The sequence below is a fragment of the Saimiri boliviensis genome, chromosome 8 (assembly GCF_048565385.1).
Source record: "Saimiri boliviensis isolate mSaiBol1 chromosome 8, mSaiBol1.pri, whole genome shotgun sequence".
Taxonomy (NCBI): domain Eukaryota; kingdom Metazoa; phylum Chordata; class Mammalia; order Primates; family Cebidae; genus Saimiri; species Saimiri boliviensis.
The window spans coordinates 121988212-122007428 of NC_133456.1; the positions used below are offsets into that span (position 1 = coordinate 121988212).

Sequence of the window (19217 nt, forward strand, 5' to 3'; positions counted from 1 at the left end):
ATATATGGGAGAAAACTCAGAATTGAGAAAATCCTTATTAACTTTTTCCCTGTGATTTATGGGAAGATTGCGATTCTGGAGCCAGAGAACACAGTTTTCTAGGCTGAGCATCACTTGCTAGACAGTCTGCAAAGCTCCTTCCACCTGTTAAGTGTCTACGATTCCACAGAGTGACACCCACCTCCTCCAGTGGCTAAAGCCACCTGAAATTCTGCAGTGTGGGCTCCCAACGTGAGGCAGCCTCCCTAAATGCATAAAATACATGGCTTTATTTATTTTATGAATTAAATAAGTTCCTCGGGCAGAGGCTTCAGACAGATGGGTTATCTAAAGCGACAAGCTGTGCTCTTCTAAAGAAGCCAGAGGAGAGTGTAAAAGGGCCAGATAGACCTTGCAACCTCGGAATGAAAGTATCTGTGAAGAGTCAGGCATGCAAAGCATTCCTCAGGCAGTAGAGCGGGAAGATGAATTAAAGGTTCTGCGCTCTCCACCAACCTTTCCTACCTTCCGACCTAGGAAGCATAGTGTCTGTAATTACGCCTGTCAGCCTCTAGATGGCAGTCAGAAAAAACAAACATCCCCCCTCCCCACCACTCCAGAGTAAATTAAGAAGATAAAGTTACAAAGTCTTCTTTGTACGTTAATGAAGAGAGTATTTTCTGTCATAGCTGAAGTGTTTCCACTTCATTGAGTTCTAGGAAGTCCTCAGGTTCCCTGCCTTCAGGGCCTATTCTCCTGCCTCAGTTCTAATAGGTGTGCAGTGTGTCTCACTGTCTTAATTTCTATTTCCCCCGTGATATTGGATCTGGAACCACTTTTCAAAATATATAGATGCCTATTTGCTATCTGTATATCTTCTTTGGTGAGGTATCTCTTGAGGTCTTTGGCCCATTTTTGGGGTGGATTGTTAGTTTTCTTACTATTGAATTTAAAAATGTCTTTGTACATTAGGGATAGCAGTCTTTTGGCAGAGGCGTCTTTTGCAGATATTTTTCCTCCCAGTCTGTGGCTTGTCTTCTCATTCTCTTAACATTGTCTTTATCAGAGAAAGTTTCCTTTTTTTTTTTTTTTTAAATTTTAATTATGTCTAGCTTATCAGTTGCTTTCATGGATCATGCATTTAGTGCTGTATCTAAAAAGTCATTGCCATACTCAAGTTGTCTAGATTTTTTCCTGTTATTTTCTAGGAGCTTTATAGTGTTTTACATTAGGTCTGTAATCCATTTTGAGTTAATTTTTGTGAAAAGCGTAAGGTCTGTTTCTAGATGCATTTTTTTGTACGTGGATCTCCAGTTGTTACAGCACCATTTGTTGAGAAGAGTATTTTTTAACCATTGCATTGCCTTTGCCCACTTGCTAAAGATCAGTTGACTATTTATGTGGGTCCCAGGCTTTTATCATATAGACTCTGCCAGCTTTTTCTCCTGCTCTTGCTATCATGATTGATGTCTCCTGCCCACAAAGCCTCTTAAAGTTGCATAATCAGAGCTGGGTATGGTGACATGTATATAGTCCCCACTCCTCGGGACACTTAGGTGGAAGTATCTCTTGAGCCCAAGAATTCGAGACTGCAGTGCTTTATGAGCCTACGTGTGAAGAGCCACTGTACTCCACCCTGGGAACATAGCAAGACTCCACCTCTTAAAAAATAGTTTCTTCCAAAGACAGGCAATTTGAATAAAAAACCAAAACCCATCAGTATGCTGCATCCAGATCCATCTCACATTCAAGGATACACAAAGACTCTAAACAAGGGATGGAGAAAGATTTACCAACCAAACAGAGAGCTAAAATAAATAAATAAAAAGCAGAAGTTACAATTAAGCAACAAAGATCAAAAGAAGCAAAGAAGGACATTATATAATGATAAAAGGATCAATGCAACAACAAGAAGAGCTAAAGATCCTAAATATATACGCACCCAATACAGGAATACCTAGACATATAGGACTTATAAAGAGACTTAGACTCCCACATAATAATAGTGGGAGACTTCAACATTAATATTAGACAGATCAATGAGACAGAAAATTAACAACGATATTCAGGTCTTGAACTTAGATCTGGAACAAGTAAATGTAATTAACATTTATAGAACCCTCCACTTTAAATACACAAAATATACACTCTTATCAGTACCACATCATATCAATTTAGAAGTTTAAATGAAATCTTGGTTGGCTCCTTGTTTGTTATTCTCTTCCCACATTTTCTTTCATGTCTCCATTATTAAAGACAATTATAGGCATACCCATATTTAGACTGCATTCTAGCCTGGGCAATAAAGCAATACCCCCATCCTCTCTCCCTCTTTCTCTTTCTCTTTCTTCCTCTTCTTTAAAAAAAAAAAAAAAAAAAAAAAAGTTAGTCACGAATCAGTTGTTTTAAAAATTGATGTAATCAGTAAGAAACTAGATTGTTTTCTAAATTTGTATATACATTTCAAGTTATTAACTATCAATCAAAAACTGATGATGTATCATCATCAGATTGCCATAGTGTGTCAATTTTAGGAATTTATTTAGAATTAAGTTTAGCAAGAATTTAGACTTCTAAAATCTTGAATGCATCTGTTGCATCTTTATTGGTTTATTAAAGAAATCAATTTTGCTTCAAGAGGCAATTTAGTGTCATAATGATGATATTAGTATACATGATAATTTGACAAACAGGTAGTTTTATGTTTAAAAAAAAAAAAAAATAGTTTCTTCAGGCAGCCTGTTAGAGCACTGATCAAGGCCTAGCTCTAGGAGCTGCTGGGGTGCAGGTTCAAATCCCAGGTAGGCTTAGTATTAGGAACAGGGCTAGGGGCTTAGACATAGCGCTAGGGCATTAGTCAGTAGGGTAGTGCAGTAGGTAGGGTGCAGGAATAGGAAGGTCGTAGGATCGAGCCCCAGACAGAGAAAAAAAATGAGAAAAAGGAAAATAGCCGGGTACAGTAGCTCATGCCTGCAATCTCAGCACTTTGGGAGGCCGAGTCAGGTGGATTACGAGGTCAGGAGTTCAAGACCAGTGTGACCAACATGGTGAAACCCTGTCTCTACTAAAAATACAAAAAATAAGCCAGGCTTGGTGGTGCATGCCTGTAATCCCAGCTCCTTGGGAGGCTGAGGCAGGAGAATTGCTTGAACCCAGCAGGCAGAGGTTGCAGTGAGCCGAGATCCCACCATTGCACTCCAGCCTGGGCAACAAGAGCAAAACTCCCTCTCAAAACAAACAAAAAAAAAAACAAAACAGTTTCATCATCATTATTGACAGTAACTTTCCTAAAAACACTAATATTTGTGCCAAAGATGCTGCCTCTTAATTCTCCCAAGAAACTGAGCTTTAGGTCCTCAGGTCAATGAATAAATGAATGGAATGGTTAGTCAGGGTCCCAGCAAGAAACAAAATGTAACTCAGATGTCTCAAGATACTGTAATCAAAAGACTATTTTTTTTTTTTTTTTTTTGAGATGGAGTTTCGCTCTTGTTACCCAGGCTGGAGTGCAATGGCGTGATCTCGGCTCACCGCAACCTCCGCCTCCTGGGCTCAGGCAATTCTCCTGTCTCAGTCTCCTGAGTAGCTAGGATTACAGGCACGCACCACCATGCCCAGCTAATTTTTTGTATTTTTAGTAGAGATGGGGTTTCACCATGTTGACCAGGATAGTCTCAATCTCTTGACCTCGTGATCCACCCGCCTCGGCCTCCCAAAGTGCTGGGATTACAGGCTTGAGCCACCGCGCCCGGCCATCAAAAGACTATTTACAGCAGGTTAGGGCAGCCAAGAAGAAAGTAACCCAGAGATTAACTTCAGTAGGTAGCCCTTTCCACCCTAGTTCTGAAGATGCAAAGGCAGGAGCCAGTGTTACCAGAGCCCAGTAACAGCTGGGGCTAGGGTAGGAGCCACATAGGAGGAACATATAATATAGACGTGGAAGGTTAGATGCTCCTCATTGACTGTGAATTTTATTAGGAAAGCGGCATCATTTGTAGGTTGCAGGTTTAAAGTTTTTACTACATCCGATAGAGCAGCAGTGCAACCTTGCAGAATATTATCTCCCTGCTAGCACCTTAAATGAGTGGGCATTGGGCCATCCCACAGTCTATCAGACTAGCTGCTTCCTTTGCTGGGGTCTGGTGATAACATCAGTAAAATCCAAGGGCATGCATGAGCCCACGGCCACACTTCTGATGTAAAATGAGTTCCTTGGTAGAAGGTGATATTGTGCAAATTATAACAGAGAAACCCCTCTAAGTGGTTTCTTCATTTCAATCCCTTCCTACATACTAAGCTATCATCCTAAACTTCACGTCTTAAGAATATGTCCATAGATATTCTTCTATGAACTGATCGTATCTTTGGAGTATGGCAAAAAATAATTAATACTAGAAAATAGATCTGCAGGGAAAAGGACAGTCAGGAATGTCTAAAACTTACGAAAGGATTTCCCTGTTTTCCAGGGACGTAAGGATAATAGTATATAGAACACAACACCTAGGCCAAATTATTAGTTAGGAATGTCACCTCCCTGCTTCTGTTTTAAGTGTCTGGCTACCTGCCCTGAATCTTAGAACCATAGACTAAAAGAGTTCTGAAAAATGCTGCTTTCAAGGCTCACCCTTACATGAAATTCCCTATGGCTGAAACCAAACTCATATTCCTCCTTGTTACTATCTTGGGTTTTCTCTCTGATCAGTGGTGCTGAGGCTTGAAACACTGGAAAAAATGCTTCCAAAGGTTGACAGGAATTTCTAGGGATCTGGGCACCACACATTTAGAATGACTATCCCAGAGCAGGGGAGCTTGACAATTCTGTGACCCTCACAAATAAATTCTTGCTGTCATACTGAAAAGTAAGCTAGACTTGATTAAAGTTTCCAGCGCTATTTAATGAGGGGTATAAGTTGTTTCATTGACATTATTCTCTAAGGTTGGAAATAGACTCTAAGAATTTCATTGAATTAATTTACTCAGCATATACTTAGCACATATGATGTGCCAGGAAGTACTCTTGATACTCAGAACATACTGTAAACAAAACAGACAAAAAATCCTTGCCTTCATGAGACTTCTAACAAAGTAATAACATATATAGTGCCTCAGAGGGTGGTTAAGTGCTTTGCAGAAAAACAATGTAAAGACATCTAGAGATGCTAGAAGGATCTGTATATTTCAGTAGTATGGACAGGGAAGACCTTAAGCTAACATTTGAGGGAAGATCTGAAGTAGGTAAGTAAGCCGCTTGGATATCTGGTAAAAGAGATTTTCCAGGTATTTAACAAATATTTTCTTAACTTATTCTACATTTTATTTTTTGTTTTTGAGACACGGTATCTTGCACTCTGTCACCCAGACTGGAGTGCAATGGCACGATCTCTGCTCACTGCAACTTCCACCTCTTAGGTTCCAGCGATTCTCCTGCCTCAGCCTCCCAAGTAGCTGGAATTACAGGTGCCTACCACCACACCCAGCTAATTTTTGTATTTTTAGTAGAGACAAGGTTTCACACGTTGGCCAGGCTGGTCTTGAACTCTTGAGCTCAAGTGATCCACCTGCCTAGGCCTTCCAAAGTACTGAGATTACAGGCAAATGAGCCATGGCACCCGGCCTCTAAGCTTTATTTGTATGTATTCTTTAATCAAATATCTATTTTATATGACATTAACTGCAGGTATAAGGCGATAAGATAACGGAGGTTTATTGAGTGCCTGCCACGTACCAGGGAATGTGCTAAGTATTACGAATGAGGTTTGGTACCTTCACTAAGATTTACATCTTAATGCAAGAGGCAAGGTGTAGACATACACTTTCTGCAGAGTGTGGCAGCAGTTCTTATGAGGAAGAAGAGTTGGTTTGAAGCGGCACCACCGAAAATTTATATGCACCTGACCTACCTGAAGTCCACACCTCCCTTTCAAGATCAATTAACGTGTGAAGGGTGCTCTCCACTCCAACACAGGGGAAGCCAGCAAGGTAATACCTGATCACACCTTATTTATAGAGCACTGTGGTTAACAATGTCTTCACAAATTAACTCATTTAATCTTCATAACAACAAGAAGCAGGTGTTCTAAGGAGCCTTCGTGTGTCTCTCTGAGATAAAGGCTCAGAAGGCTGGGTAATATGGCAAGGCAGTTAGATGCCTAAATTTAAGGTAATCTGCTTCAAGCACAGTGCGTTTGCCACTGCAATGCAGCTATTACGAGCATTTGGTGAAATAAAACCGCTATGATATTCTCCTGAATCTGCCCTCTCCTACTGACACGACATAAAGAGAGTCGGATTGAGGTCGGGGCGGGTTTAGAGCCCACGCTGTCCCAGCCCTCCCCGTCTACGCTTGCGCAGGGTAGGAACGCGCCTGACCGGAAGACGCGGGGGATGCTGGGTGCGTGCGGCCTTGGAGCGCGCGCATGCGCGAGAGCTCCTGCTGCTGAAGGGGTGAGGCGCACCATGGCGGTCGGCTGTGCTCGGAGCGCAGCGGGGTCAGGATGGACCGGGACGTGTTGCACCCTGCAGAGCCTCATCTTCGGCGAGAGCGAGGTGGGCAAGTCCAGGTGAGGCGGGCGTGCGGGCCTTGACGAGGGTGGCTGGGCTCTTTCTGCCTCCGTGGCCGCCGTCTCTTGGGCCGCGACGGGAACCGTCAACGGCTGCAAGCGTCCACGATGGCGGCCGGGCTCGGGCCGGCTCCGCTGCGCCCTCCTGGGCCTCTGGGCCGCGCTCTCCTGCGGCGTCTGCGCCCCTCGCCCACCTGCGCCTGCCTGGTTCCCGGCCTCTGCCCGGCCTAAGTTCTCAGCGTCGCTCTCCCTCCTGTGGCGCCGAGAAAACACAGTTTCGAGGGCCGCCGCTCGGCCGGCGGGTTTGCTGCGCGGAGCTCAGCGCGTGGCGGGTGGGTTTGGTTCCGAATCCGGCCGGGGGGCACCTCGCCTCGAGCCCCTCGGGGTTCAGGAGGATGCCTGACACCCCGAGACCCGGGAGACGTAACTTTCCCGCTTGAGGCTTTCTGTGGGGCCTTCTCTAAATCCATAATGTCCTCGGGAAGTTTCGTGACGTCTTAGGTCCCATTCCTGGCCTGTCTGGGCGCAGCTTCATGTCGCTTCTCTTACTTTTTGATTAGTTGGCTGTGAAAGAACTCCTGGGTCTTGTGACTGCTGGAAAATTTCCCTTTAGTGTGAGGTCCGAGTGTTGCCGCTGTGGACCACCTTTGAAAATGAAGTGTAATTGGTATTTCTCATTTGCCACATCCTATGGAGACCAAAAATTAGTATTGTCTTTCCATTTTTTATTTGTTTCTTGGGGAAAATAACATTGACAGTGGAGTATAAGGTAAGACTTGGATCTAGGAGGATGTTGCTAGAGGGTTGTGATTTCATCCCGCTCTTAGAGCTAAGTTCTCCAGGTGAAGTCATTCTTGCCATCTGATGATGAGTAGGTTATGTTTAAGGCCGTCCTGATCCTTTTTTTTTTTTTTTTTTTTTTTTAAGAAAAAGAATAATAAGAAAAAGAATAAAGAAGAGGAAGAAAGAGAAAGAGGAAGAGGGAGAGAGAATGGGGGTATTGCTTTGTTGCCCGGGCTAGAATGCAGTCTAAATATGGGTATGCCTATAATTGTCCTTAATAATGGAGACATGAAAGAAAATGAGGGAAGAGAGTAACAAACAAGGAGCCAACCAACATTTCGTTTAAACTTCTAAGTTGATATGATGTGGTACTGATAAGAGTGTATATTTTGTGTAAAGTGGAGAGTTATATAAATGTTAATTACGTTTACTTGTTCCAGATCTGAGTTCAAGTCCTGGATATCGTTGTTAATTTTCTGTCTCATTGATCTGTCTAATATTAATGTTGAAGTCTCCCACTATTATTGTGTGGGAGTCTAAGTCTCTTTATAAGTCCTGTATGTCTGGGTATTCCTGTATTGGGTGCGTGTATATTTAGGACCTTTAACTCTTCTTGTTGTTGCACTGATTTTTTTATCATTATATAATGTCCTTCTTTGCTTCTTTTGATCTTTGTTGCTTTAAATACTATTTTATCAGAGGCAAAAATTGTAACTTCTGCTTTTTATTTATTTATTTTTGCTTTCTGGTTGGTTGGTAAATCTTTCTCCATCCCTTGTTTTGAGTCTTTGTGTATCCTTGAATGTGAGATGGGTCTGGATGCAGCATACAGTTTTAGTTTTTTGTCCAAATTGCCTGTTTTTGAATTGAGGAATTTAGTCAATTTAAATTTAGAATTAATAATGATATATGTGAGTTTAATACTGTCATTTAATATTAGCTGGCTCTTTTGCCCATTAGTTGATGTAAATTCTTCATTATATTGATGTTCTTTACTTTTTGGTATTTTTTAGAAAGGCTGATACTGTTTGTTCCTTTCTATGTGTAGTGGTTCTTTCAGAAGCTCTTGTAAAGCAGGCCTGGTGGTGATGAATTCTCTGAGTGCTTGCTTGTTCACAAAAAACTTTATTTTTCCTTCACTTATGAAGCTTAGTTTGGCTGGATGTGAAATTCTTGGTTGAAAGTTCTTTTCTTTAAGGATGTTGAATATTGGTCCCCACTCTCTTCTGGCTTGTAGGGTTTCTGCTGAGAGATCTGCTGCAAGTCTGATAGGCTTCCCTTTGTGGGTAACCTGACCTTTCTCTCTGGCTGCCCTTAGTATTTTCTCCTTCATTTCAACCCTGGTGAATCTGACGATTATGTGCCTTGGAGTTGCTCTTCTTGAGGAATATCTCTGTGGTGTTCTCTGTATTACCTGGAGTTGAATATTATCCTGCCTTACTAGGCTGGGAAAATTTTCCTGAATAATGTCCTGAAGCGTATTTTCCAGCTTGGATTCATTCTCTTCGTCACATTCAGATACACCTATCAAGCGTAGATTAGGTCTTTTCACATAGTCCCATATTTCTTGGAGACTTTGCTCGTTCCTTTTTATCCTTTTTTCTCTAATCTTGTCGTCTTGTTTTATTTCATTGAGTTGGTCTTCGACCTCTGATATCCTTTCTTCTGCTTGATCAATTCGGCTGTTAAAACTTGTGCATACTTCGCGTAGTTCTCGTATTATGTTTTTCAGTTCCATCAATTCACTTATTTTCCTCTCTAAATTTTGTATTCTTGTTGACATTTCGTCAAACCTTTTTTCACAGTTCTTAGTTTCTTTAGATTGTGTTAGAACAAGTTCTTTTAATTCACAGAAGTTTCTTATTATCCACGTTTTGAAGCCTGCTTCTGTAATTGGAACCCACTCGTTCTCCATCAAGCCTTGTTTCCTTGCTGATGAGGAACTGGGATCCCCTGCTGAGGAAGAGGCGTTTTGATCTTGGGTATTCTCAGCCTTTTTTGACTGTTTTCTTCCCTTCCTTGTAGATTTATCCATCTGTGGACTTTATAATTACCGTCTTTGTAATTGGGTTTCTGAGTAGACGTCCAACTTATTGATTCTCAGCGCCGAAATCTGAGCAACCCACTGCGCCGACCAAATCAGCGGCGTTAAGATTGATGGTGCTTTTCTGATTCTGCACCAAGAACTGACGCTCTGAGGCGCCGGCAAAACCGCCTCGCTGGTCACAAGAGTCGCGCTGGCGACATGTGGGGCTCCTCCGCTGGGAATCTCCTGGTGCGTGAGCAACAAGAATTCATGTGAAGGTGTGGCGTCCTCTCGTTCTTTGCGTTTTCAGTGGGCGCTACAATCCCCACCTGCTAGTGATCAGCCATCTTGGATCTCTCCCGCCGTCCTGATCCTTAAACCACATTTACACTCCAGGGGCTGTAATCAGTTTCATATTTTAGTTATACCTTCCGTTACACAAATTTATTTATTTATTTATTTTTATTTATTTATTTTGGTACTGAGTCTTGCTCTGTTTGCCCAGGCTGGAGTCCAGTGGCGGGATCTCAGCTCACTGCAGCCTCTGCCTCCTGGGTTCAAGCGATTCTCCTGCCTCAGCCTCCTGAGTAGCTGGGATTACAGGTGTGTGTTAACCACGCCCGGCTAATTTTTGTATTTTTAGTAGAGTCAGGGTTTCACCATGTTGTCCAGGATGGTTTCAATCTCGTTACCTGAAGCTATCCACCCGACTCAGCCTCCCAAAGTGCTGGGATTACAGGCATGAGCCACCATGACTGGCTGATACATCTTTCAAGTAACTTGTTATGCATGTAAAATTTTATACATTAAAGTACCCTTGTACAAATAGAATGAAAGCTCTTCTCATATAACTTTTAAAATTATAAAGTCTTGTATCTATGTAACAAACCTGCACGTTCTGCACGTGTATCCCAGAACTTATAGTAATAAAGTAAGATGACAAAGTGTGATTTTTTGCTACTTCAAGATTTCAAAGCTTATTATGTAATAAATTCTGAAATTTTTTGTATTTTTAAAGTTTGACAATACATTTTCACGGTATTTCTCATTTAATATACTCTGCATCTGCTGTAGTGAGGGATTTGCACATGCTAAGGAATAGAATAATGAAACACTATGGGTAAGCAAACCAATATGATTTGTGTGTTTGTGTGTGTATAAAGGACTGAATAAAATTATTTACATGATCATCTGTTATAGCAGGTACATATTTGAGGGTTAAAAAGTTAATGTAATATTGCATTAATAAGAATTTCATAAATTTGCCATTTCTTTTTCATTTCTCTTTTTTCCTTGACATATGGTTCTCATTTAAGTTCAGGCATATATGAAGTGGGTATTCTTGAAGCCATGAATGGTTGGTTGTCATTTCATGACATGAAGTGGTTATTTTTGAAGCCGTGAATGGTTGGTTGTCAGTTCAGCCCAATACTTGAAATTGGTTAGCACTTTATGTAAATGTGTGGCATGGGTGACAAATTAGAGTGTGTCAGAATTTTCTGGAAAGTTAACTGGAGTATATGATATTCCTTCCTTGCCCACTTTTTTTTTAGACAGGGGTCTTGTTCTGTCACCTGCTGGAGTGCAGTGGTGCGATCACGGCTCACTGCAGCCTTGACTTGCCCGGGCTCTATCAGTCCTCCCACCTCAGCCTCCTGAGTAGCTGGGACTACAGGGATGAATCACCATGCCTGCCTAGGGCTTTTTATAGAGACAAAGTCTTGCTGTGTTGCCCAGGCTGGTCTTGAGCTCCTGAGCTCAACAGATCTTCTTGCCCTCAATGGATCCTGCTGCCTCAGCCTCGAAAAATGCTGGGATCATAGGCATGAGCCACCATACTTGGCTCTACTTAAAAATTTTTTTTTGTAGATGGGATTTCCCTATGTTGCCCAAGCTGTTCTGGAATGCATGGGCCCAAGCCATCCTCTTGCCTTGGTCTGTCAAAATGCTGAGGTTACAGGCATGAGCCATGGCACCTGAGAGTCCCCTCTTAAAGGAAGGTCTGTTAAGTGGGTTTATCAGTCTCTCTAATTCACTCCCTAGAAACAAATTTATTTCAGCCTCACCTTGTAAAACTTTTTCCTCAGTGTGTAGTGCTGGATTATCAACTCGTCACTGCAAAATTTTGGCACTTTACTTCTTTCCTGAAAGGATTGCATTTAGTAAGAAAGTTGTCTTATTTGTCTCGCTAGTACGCATTATTGGCCTATGTGATATGCTGTGGAAAACAACCTTAAACACTATGTTTCTGGATAAGATGAGAATAAATGACTCCACTAAAATAGAAGTTTATACTTTCTAAAGTGAGTTAGTACAGAAACATTTCTTACAGATACGATCTTAAAGCATTGTTTTTACCAAGTTTGTTTCTATTTCATTACATAGCTGGAGCTAATGGAAGTGAGACAGCACTAGTGTTGTTGGGCAATTTTCTTACAATGTTTACAGTATCACCAGATGATTAATTTACTTAAAGTAGTTAGAACTCTCTCAGGTAAAAGTGAAAGGAAATCTTTTTGAAATAAAAGCACTTTAAAAAGTAACTGATTAAATATATACTGTGGACTCTTACAAAACAACTTAGCTTCTGGAAAGAGTGGGGTGTAGCTGGGCCTCAGGAACACCTGGAACCAAGCCTTGAGTGCCTCAAGATTCTCATGGCTTTTCCATTTTTTCTCCCTGTCCTGGTTTCCTTCTCTTTGAAAACTTTTGAGGAATTTTTCTCCAAAAGTCTGCTACTAGACCCGAGTTTGAATTATAAGAGTTTCCTAATTCCAGTTCTAAAATTCTAGGAGAAGGACCCTGATTGGCTTACCATGGGCCATGTGCCTGCTTATAGACCAATTAAGTAATACAAGGAAATGAATTACTACAGTAACAATATCTTGGCTCCAGTGACCACTCTTGGTGGTCAGTCAGTTGTATCCTGGAAGTGGGGTCATAGTGTTGCAGAATATTGCTCCTTAGTTCAGTTAAAACTGGTTCTTGTCATATGACCAGGAAAATTTAGGCATGCAGACACATTGAAGGGTGAGTAGAGCAGGATTTTATTGGGTGAAAAGAAGAAAAGAGAAAAAAGTCAACAAAGCAAGATGGAGTCCTGCTAATAGGCCCCCTGCCTTACAGATTGAATCCCAGGCCACCACACAGGAACTGAAGAGGCCAGCCTCCTCCCACTGCTGGTGGCTCCACCCCCTTCCCCAGTGCACATGTGGGCAGGCTTAGACAAGGCCCGGGACAGGTTCCCTCATCTGTACAAAAGCATCTGATGTAAACACTTGGGGGGCAGGTTAGAGGTTCTTCAGGGACCCTGTATTAGGGTTCTCTAGAGGGACAGACTTATGGAATATATATATATAAAGGGGAGTTTATTAAGTAATAACTCAAATAATCCCAAGGTCCTGCAATAGGCCATCTGCAGGCTGAAGAGCAAGGAGAACCAGTCCAAGTTCCACAACTGAAGAATTTGGAGTACCATGCTTGAGGACAGGAAGCATCCAGTATGAGAGAAAGATGTAGGCTGAGAGGCTAGGCCAGTCTCTCTTTTCAGCCAGTGCGGCTGATTAGATTTTGCCCACCCAGATTAAGGGTGAGTCTGCCTTTCCCAGCCCATTGACTCAAATGTTAATCTCCTTTAGCAACACCCTCACAGACACACCCAGGATCAATACTTTATATCTAGTCAAGTTGACACTCAGTGTTAACTATCACAGACCGCGCCCCCCCTTTTTTTTTTGAGATGGAGTTTCGCTCTTGTTACCCAGGCTGGAGTGCAATGGCGCGATCTTGGCTCACTGCAACCTCCACCTCCTGGGTTCAGGCAATTCTCCTGCCTCAGCCTCCTGAGTAGCTGGGATTACAGGCATGCGCCACCATGCCCAGCTGATTTTTTTGTATTTTTAGTAGAGATGGGGTTTCACCATGTTGACCAGGATGGTCTCCATCTCTTGACCTCGTGATCCACCCACCTCGGCCTCCCAAAGTGCTGGGATTACAGGCACTTAATCCCACCACACCTGGCCAGATCCCTTTTTTATCTGGCTAGGCATTTGGCTGTCTCAATAGCAGCTTCCATCATAGCCATATGTGAGATTAGCCAAATTACTTCACTTTTCTGTGCCTCCATTCCTTCAACTGTAAAATGGGATTAAATTGTTCCCCTTTCATAGAGTTGTTTGAGGATTTTATGAGAAAATGTAGCATTCTTTGTAATAGTGCAAACCTGGAAACAATATAAACACTCATTACTGTATTAGGCTGTTTATGTATAAAGAAATATCTGAGACTGGGTAATTCATTAAGAAGTTTAATTGGTTTATAGTTCTGTAGGCTATACAAGAAGCATAACACAGGTATCTTCTTCTGCGGAGGCCTCAGGAAGCTTATAATTGTTGTAGCAAGTCAAGGGAGAGCAGGCATCTCACGTGGTAGGAACAGGAGAGAGAGAGGGAGAGGGAGAGGGAGGGGGGGGGAGGGAGAGAGAGAGAGAGAGAGAGAGAGAGAGAGAGAGAGAGAAAGAGTTGCCATACTTTGAAATAGCCAGATCTTGCAAGAAGTTACTATTGTGAGGATAGCATCAAGAGGACGATGCTAAACCATTCATGAGAAATCCACCCCATGATCCAATCATCTCCCACCAGGCCTCACCTCTGATACTGGGGATTACAATTCAACATGAGATTTTGGTGGGAACACATATCCAAACCATGTCAGTTATCAAGGGACAAGTTAAAGAAGTTGGTGGACTCAAGCAGTTGACTGCTATGCAGCCATTAAAATATATGTCCCCACCAGAAGGCCAGCTTCCTCCTACAACATGTGACCATTTTCCCTGGTCCCTCTAGTTTGCAAAGGAGAGGGCAGAGCTCAACCTGGAGTGTAGAGCCTGAGACAGAGGGTCCGTGATCCCTGTGTCCTAATGGGAAAGGGCTCTTCTTGAGTAGAAAGGTAGTTACCGAGTTTGGCTTTCTCCTATAGAGGAAACATGAGCAAATCAAGGAGATGGGGACCTGGAGAAGAGAGGATACAGAAGTGGCCGAGTTTGGACACCTGTGATGTAGGGGGCGGGATTTGTTGGCGTACTGTAGCCTGTAGGCCAAATCCAGCCCACCACCTGATTTTGCACCACCCAGAAGAACAGAATGATTTTTTACATTAAAACGATTGAGAAACAATTTTTTTAAAAGAACAGTATTTCATGATTTGTGAATATTATATGAAATTCAAATGTCAGTGTCCATAAGTAAAATCTTATTGGAACATGCCAGACCCATGCGCTTATGTATTGTCTAGGCATGCTTTCCCCTGTGCAGAGTTGAAGAGTTTGACAGAGACCATATGGCTTCCAAAGCCTAAAGTATTTACCATGTGATCCTTTACCGAAAAGGTTTGCTGACCCCTGCCTTATAGTATAATGCATGATGTTTTTTTGGAAGAGTTAAATTTAACGTTTGCTGAACTCTGATTCTTGCCCAGCATGCTTATGGGCGCTTATGTATTTAATACAATTATGTGAACAATCCTATAGGGCAAGTACCGTTATTATCTTCATTTCACAAATGAGAAAATTGAGGCACCTTGGTAATTTTCTCAAAGTCAGAAAGTTAGGAGAAAAGCTGGGATATGAACCCAGGCTGTGCAATTCCAGAGCAATAATGTATAATATCTAGTTTCATTTTCTGGCTTGTTATGTGATGTAATTCCTGCCAATTAATTCTCCCACCTCAGTCTCCCAAGTAGTTTGGACTACAGGTGTGCCCACCATGACTGGCTAATTTTTACATTTTTTAAGAGATGGGATCTCACTATGTTGCCCAGGCGGGTCTCAAACTCCTGAGCTCAAGCCATCCTCCTGCATTGGCCTCCTAAAGTGCTGGCGTTACAGTGTGAGCCGCCACGCCTGGCCCTGCGTCATTATTTATGCATATGGTGAATTATCATTATTCTCCCCTCCCCAGAATGCAGGCCCCTGCGGGATCAGAGCCTAGATATAGTCATATTTGTATTCTGTTGACCCTTAAATGAAGCACACACTCAATCATTGTCTGAATGAACAAGTAGTAAATGCAAGCATTCATGAATGAATGTGGGCCACTGCAGATAATTAGGGGTCTGGAATGTGCAACATGATACTAGAAATAGACTTCAGCAGATGCTGTAGCCTCATGGTAACTGTATGTGAATCTGTGGAAAGATCCCATCCAACCAAAAAAAATAATCTTTCCCACTGGGACCTCAGATATCCTCACTGGCAAATGATGCTCCCTGCTCGATCTTTGCGGTTCGTGATTTTAATAACGGAATGACCTCCTTCAGGAAGGAAGCACGGAGGGTGAGCGTGGAGGAAGAAAGGAGAGGTGGGGTCCTGCTGCGTCGTCTTTTAGGACGGACTCTGACACTGAGTCCTGCAATCCTAAATGCACTCTTCAGCCTTGATATTTTTGAAAATAGAGCACTGTACTTTTTTTTTTTTAATTTTTTTAAATTTTTTATTTTAAAGACAGGGTATTGCTCTGTCACTGGGCGCAAAGGCAGGATAATAGCTCACTGTAGCTTTTACTTTCTGGGTCCAAGTGATCTCTTCCAGCTCAGCTTTCAGAGTAGCTGAAACTAAAGTCATGTCCCCACCATTTCCAGCTTATTTTTAAATTTTTTGTAGAGGCAGGATCTCACTGTGTTGCCTAAGTTGATCTTGACCTTTTGGCCTCTAGGGACCTCTCTCCTTGGCCTGTCAAAGCACTGGAATTACAGGTGTAAGCCACTGCACCTGGCCTTGCACCATATTCTTTATTGACTTCTTGGTTATTGTTCTCCATTACTAGCTGCTATGCTAGTTCAGGCAGGCTTTGAACAGAGGTCTGTTTTGAGACTTCTGTGCCTTACTCTAGATCTGACATCAAGAAAGTCCTGTGAAAATGAATCCCAGATTCTCTCTCTGGACTGTGGCTAGATGCTGCTTGTCCTCAGGAGGCATGAGGAATGGCTGAGGACGGTGGGGGGAGGTCAGCAGGGTTGGGGCTCAGGACCATTGCTAATTAGGTCTTCACACTGGGCCTTCTGTGATCTCAGAACATCAGACACCTGTAAATAAAGTGTCTGCAACTTATTGCTAACAAAAAAATTAAGATGCAAAACAAACACCGTTTTTTCTCTTTATTTATGTATTTTTAGATACTAGGTCTCACTCTGTCACCCAGGCTGGAGTGCAGTGGTGGCACAGTCATAGCTCACCGCAGCCTTTACCTCCTGGGCTCAAGCCATCCTCCTGGCCCAGCCTCCTGAGTTCCTGAAACTGCAGGCTGGTGCTAGTTTTTTTTTTTTTTTTTTTTAATGTGGGCATACACATTTATGCTAGTAGATGTAAAGAAAAATCCAGAATAATAGAAATCAGATTATTACTTGTGTTTTGGTTAGTGGGATTATTTATGAGTTTTGATTCCTAGATTATATATTCTTGTAGTGATTGCATTTTTTACATAGATCAGGTGTAACTTTTTTAAACTGCTTTTTTGCGGTGTTTTACATATATATATATAATGCATTTGTGTATGTGTGTGCATATATATATATGTAATATATATGCCATAAAATACACTCATGTAAGTGAACAGTAATTTTAAAATTTTTTTTCTTTTTTAGAGACAGGGTCTCACTCTGTCAGCAGGCTGGAGTACAGTAGTACGAGCATAGCTCACTGCAGACTCAAACTCCTGGGGCTCAAGAGATCCTTCCTTCTCAGTCTCCCAAGTAGCTGGGACTACAAGCACTCACCAATACACCTGGCTAATTAAAAAATTTTTTGTGGCCGGGCGCGGTGGCTCATGCCTGTAATCCCAGCACTCTGAGAGGCCGAGGCAGGTAGATCACGAGGTCAAGAGATCAAGACCATCCTGATCAACATGGTGAAACCCCGTCTCTACTAAAAATATAAAAAAATCAACTGGGTTTGGTGGCGTGTGCCTGCAATCCCAGCTACTCAGGAGGCTGAGGCAGGAGAATTGCCTGAACCCAGGAGGCGGAGGTTGCAGTGAGCCGAGATTGCACCATTGCACTCCAGCCTGGGTAACAAGAGCCAAACTCCGTCTGAGAAAAAAAAAATTTTTTGTGCAGTTGGGGGTCTCACAATGTTGCCCATGCTGGTCTTGAACTCCTGGGCCCAAGTGATCCTCCAGCCTCAGCCTCCTAAAGTGTTGGGATTGCAAGAGTGAGCCAGTGTCTGGCCTCAGAAGTCATAGAGTTGTACAACCATCACCATAATCCAATTTTAAGACATTTCTATTATTCCAAAATGATCATTCTTGCCATTTACAGTCAACCTCCACTCCCATCTCCAACCCCAGCCACTGTTGATCTTGCTGTGTGCACAGATTTTTGCCTTTCTGGGAAGTTTCATATAAAAGGAATCAAGCAGTATGTGGCCTTTTGCATCTGGCTTCTTTCACTTAATGATTTTGAGGTGTATCCATGTTGTAGTGAGTATCACGTGTATATTGTGTATATGCAGGATATCCGTCCCTTTGCCATGGGGGAGGATGCCACCACATGGAGGTCCTGCATTTTGTCTTTCCGTTTCTCAGTTGACTGTCGTGGGTTGTTTACAGGAAAGCGCTATTAGGAATAAAGCTGCTATGAACATCTGTGTCCAGGTCTCTGTGTGGACACACACTACTAATTTTATAATCAGAAAAACAAAGGGCCAAAATGAATTCTGGAACTGTTTCTGGAATACTTTCCCTTTTAGCAAAATGCGAGTTCTAAGAGTGGGGGTGGGAAATGTAAAATAGGAGAGAAAGGAGCGGGCTCCCAACAGCCTTTCCTTCCTGGGACCTGGGAACAAAGAGATACCCTCGTCCCACTCTGGAAATGGCTCATATTCACACAGTTATCCAATGCTTTGGAACACTCAACATCCCGTCTGCCCCATGGCTCCTGATACAGATCTCAACCCAAACACCTACTCCTCTCATGAGTCACTTAGTTCAAGAGCAGCAAATGCAGGAAATTCCATTTCCCTGACCCTGCTTCATTGGGTGCAAGCAGGGGTTTGAGTTTGGAGGACTGTGGAGAAAAGCCCCAAGCACCAGTGTTAATTCATGGGCAGAGACTTGAGATTTTAGCGATTCATGTGTTTCGGCTAGGTCCCTTCCCAGAATACACAGGTCAAAGGTTGCAGTTATGGAAGGAAAAGGATCAGAAAAACATGGAAAATAGGATCTGGTTCTTTAAGCAGGAAAGAGACGTGGGAAACAATTTAGAGGGAAAGAGGCAAAAAGTAAACTGGTTCTCCAAGCTGGGGTGTCTTACCAAGAAGAGGCAAGAAGTGGATGGACAGCACATTTTGGGGATCAGTGGTTTATTATTTTTTTTTTTTTTTTTTTTTTTGGAGACAAAGTCTCACTCTATCACTCAGGCTAGAGTGCAGTGGTGCGATCTTGGCTCATTGCAACATCTGCCTCCCACGCTCAAAGGGATTCTTGTGCCTGAGCCTCCCAAGTAGGTGGGATTACAGATGTGCGCTACCACACTCAGCTAATTTTTGTATTTTTAGTAGAGATGGGGTTTTGCCATATTAGTCAGGCTAGTCTCAAACTCCTGACCTTAAGTGATCTGCCTGCCTCTGCGTCCCAAAGTGCTGGGATTATAGGCATGTGCCACCGTACCCAGCTGCCAATGTAGAGAGACACAATTTTAAAGGACTATGGGAAAATCTGGTGTTAATGATTATTACTAAGAACACCTATCTTGTTTATTAATTATAGCAGCTCTCCACTGGAAGTTCCTTTAGCAACCCAAGCTCCTTCCTGGGTATATAAGGGTCTGACTGATTTCTGGAACCTGCTGTCGAGGTTGCGACCCTGCCTCTGTCTTTC

The 19217-nt window shown here is 42.6% G+C and overlaps 1 long non-coding RNA gene across 3 annotated transcripts in view; it reads left to right on the forward strand.

Moving 5' to 3' along the window:
- The first annotated feature begins 6376 nt into the window (after positions 1-6376).
- LOC104652936 (uncharacterized) overlaps positions 6377-19217 on the forward strand; it is a 40130-nt gene continuing 27289 nt past the window's right edge. For all 3 annotated transcript variants that reach the window (XR_012519028.1, XR_012519029.1, XR_012519030.1), the window contains exon 1: positions 6377-6539. This is a non-coding gene — a long non-coding RNA (uncharacterized LOC104652936). The remainder of the gene's footprint in view (positions 6540-19217) is intronic.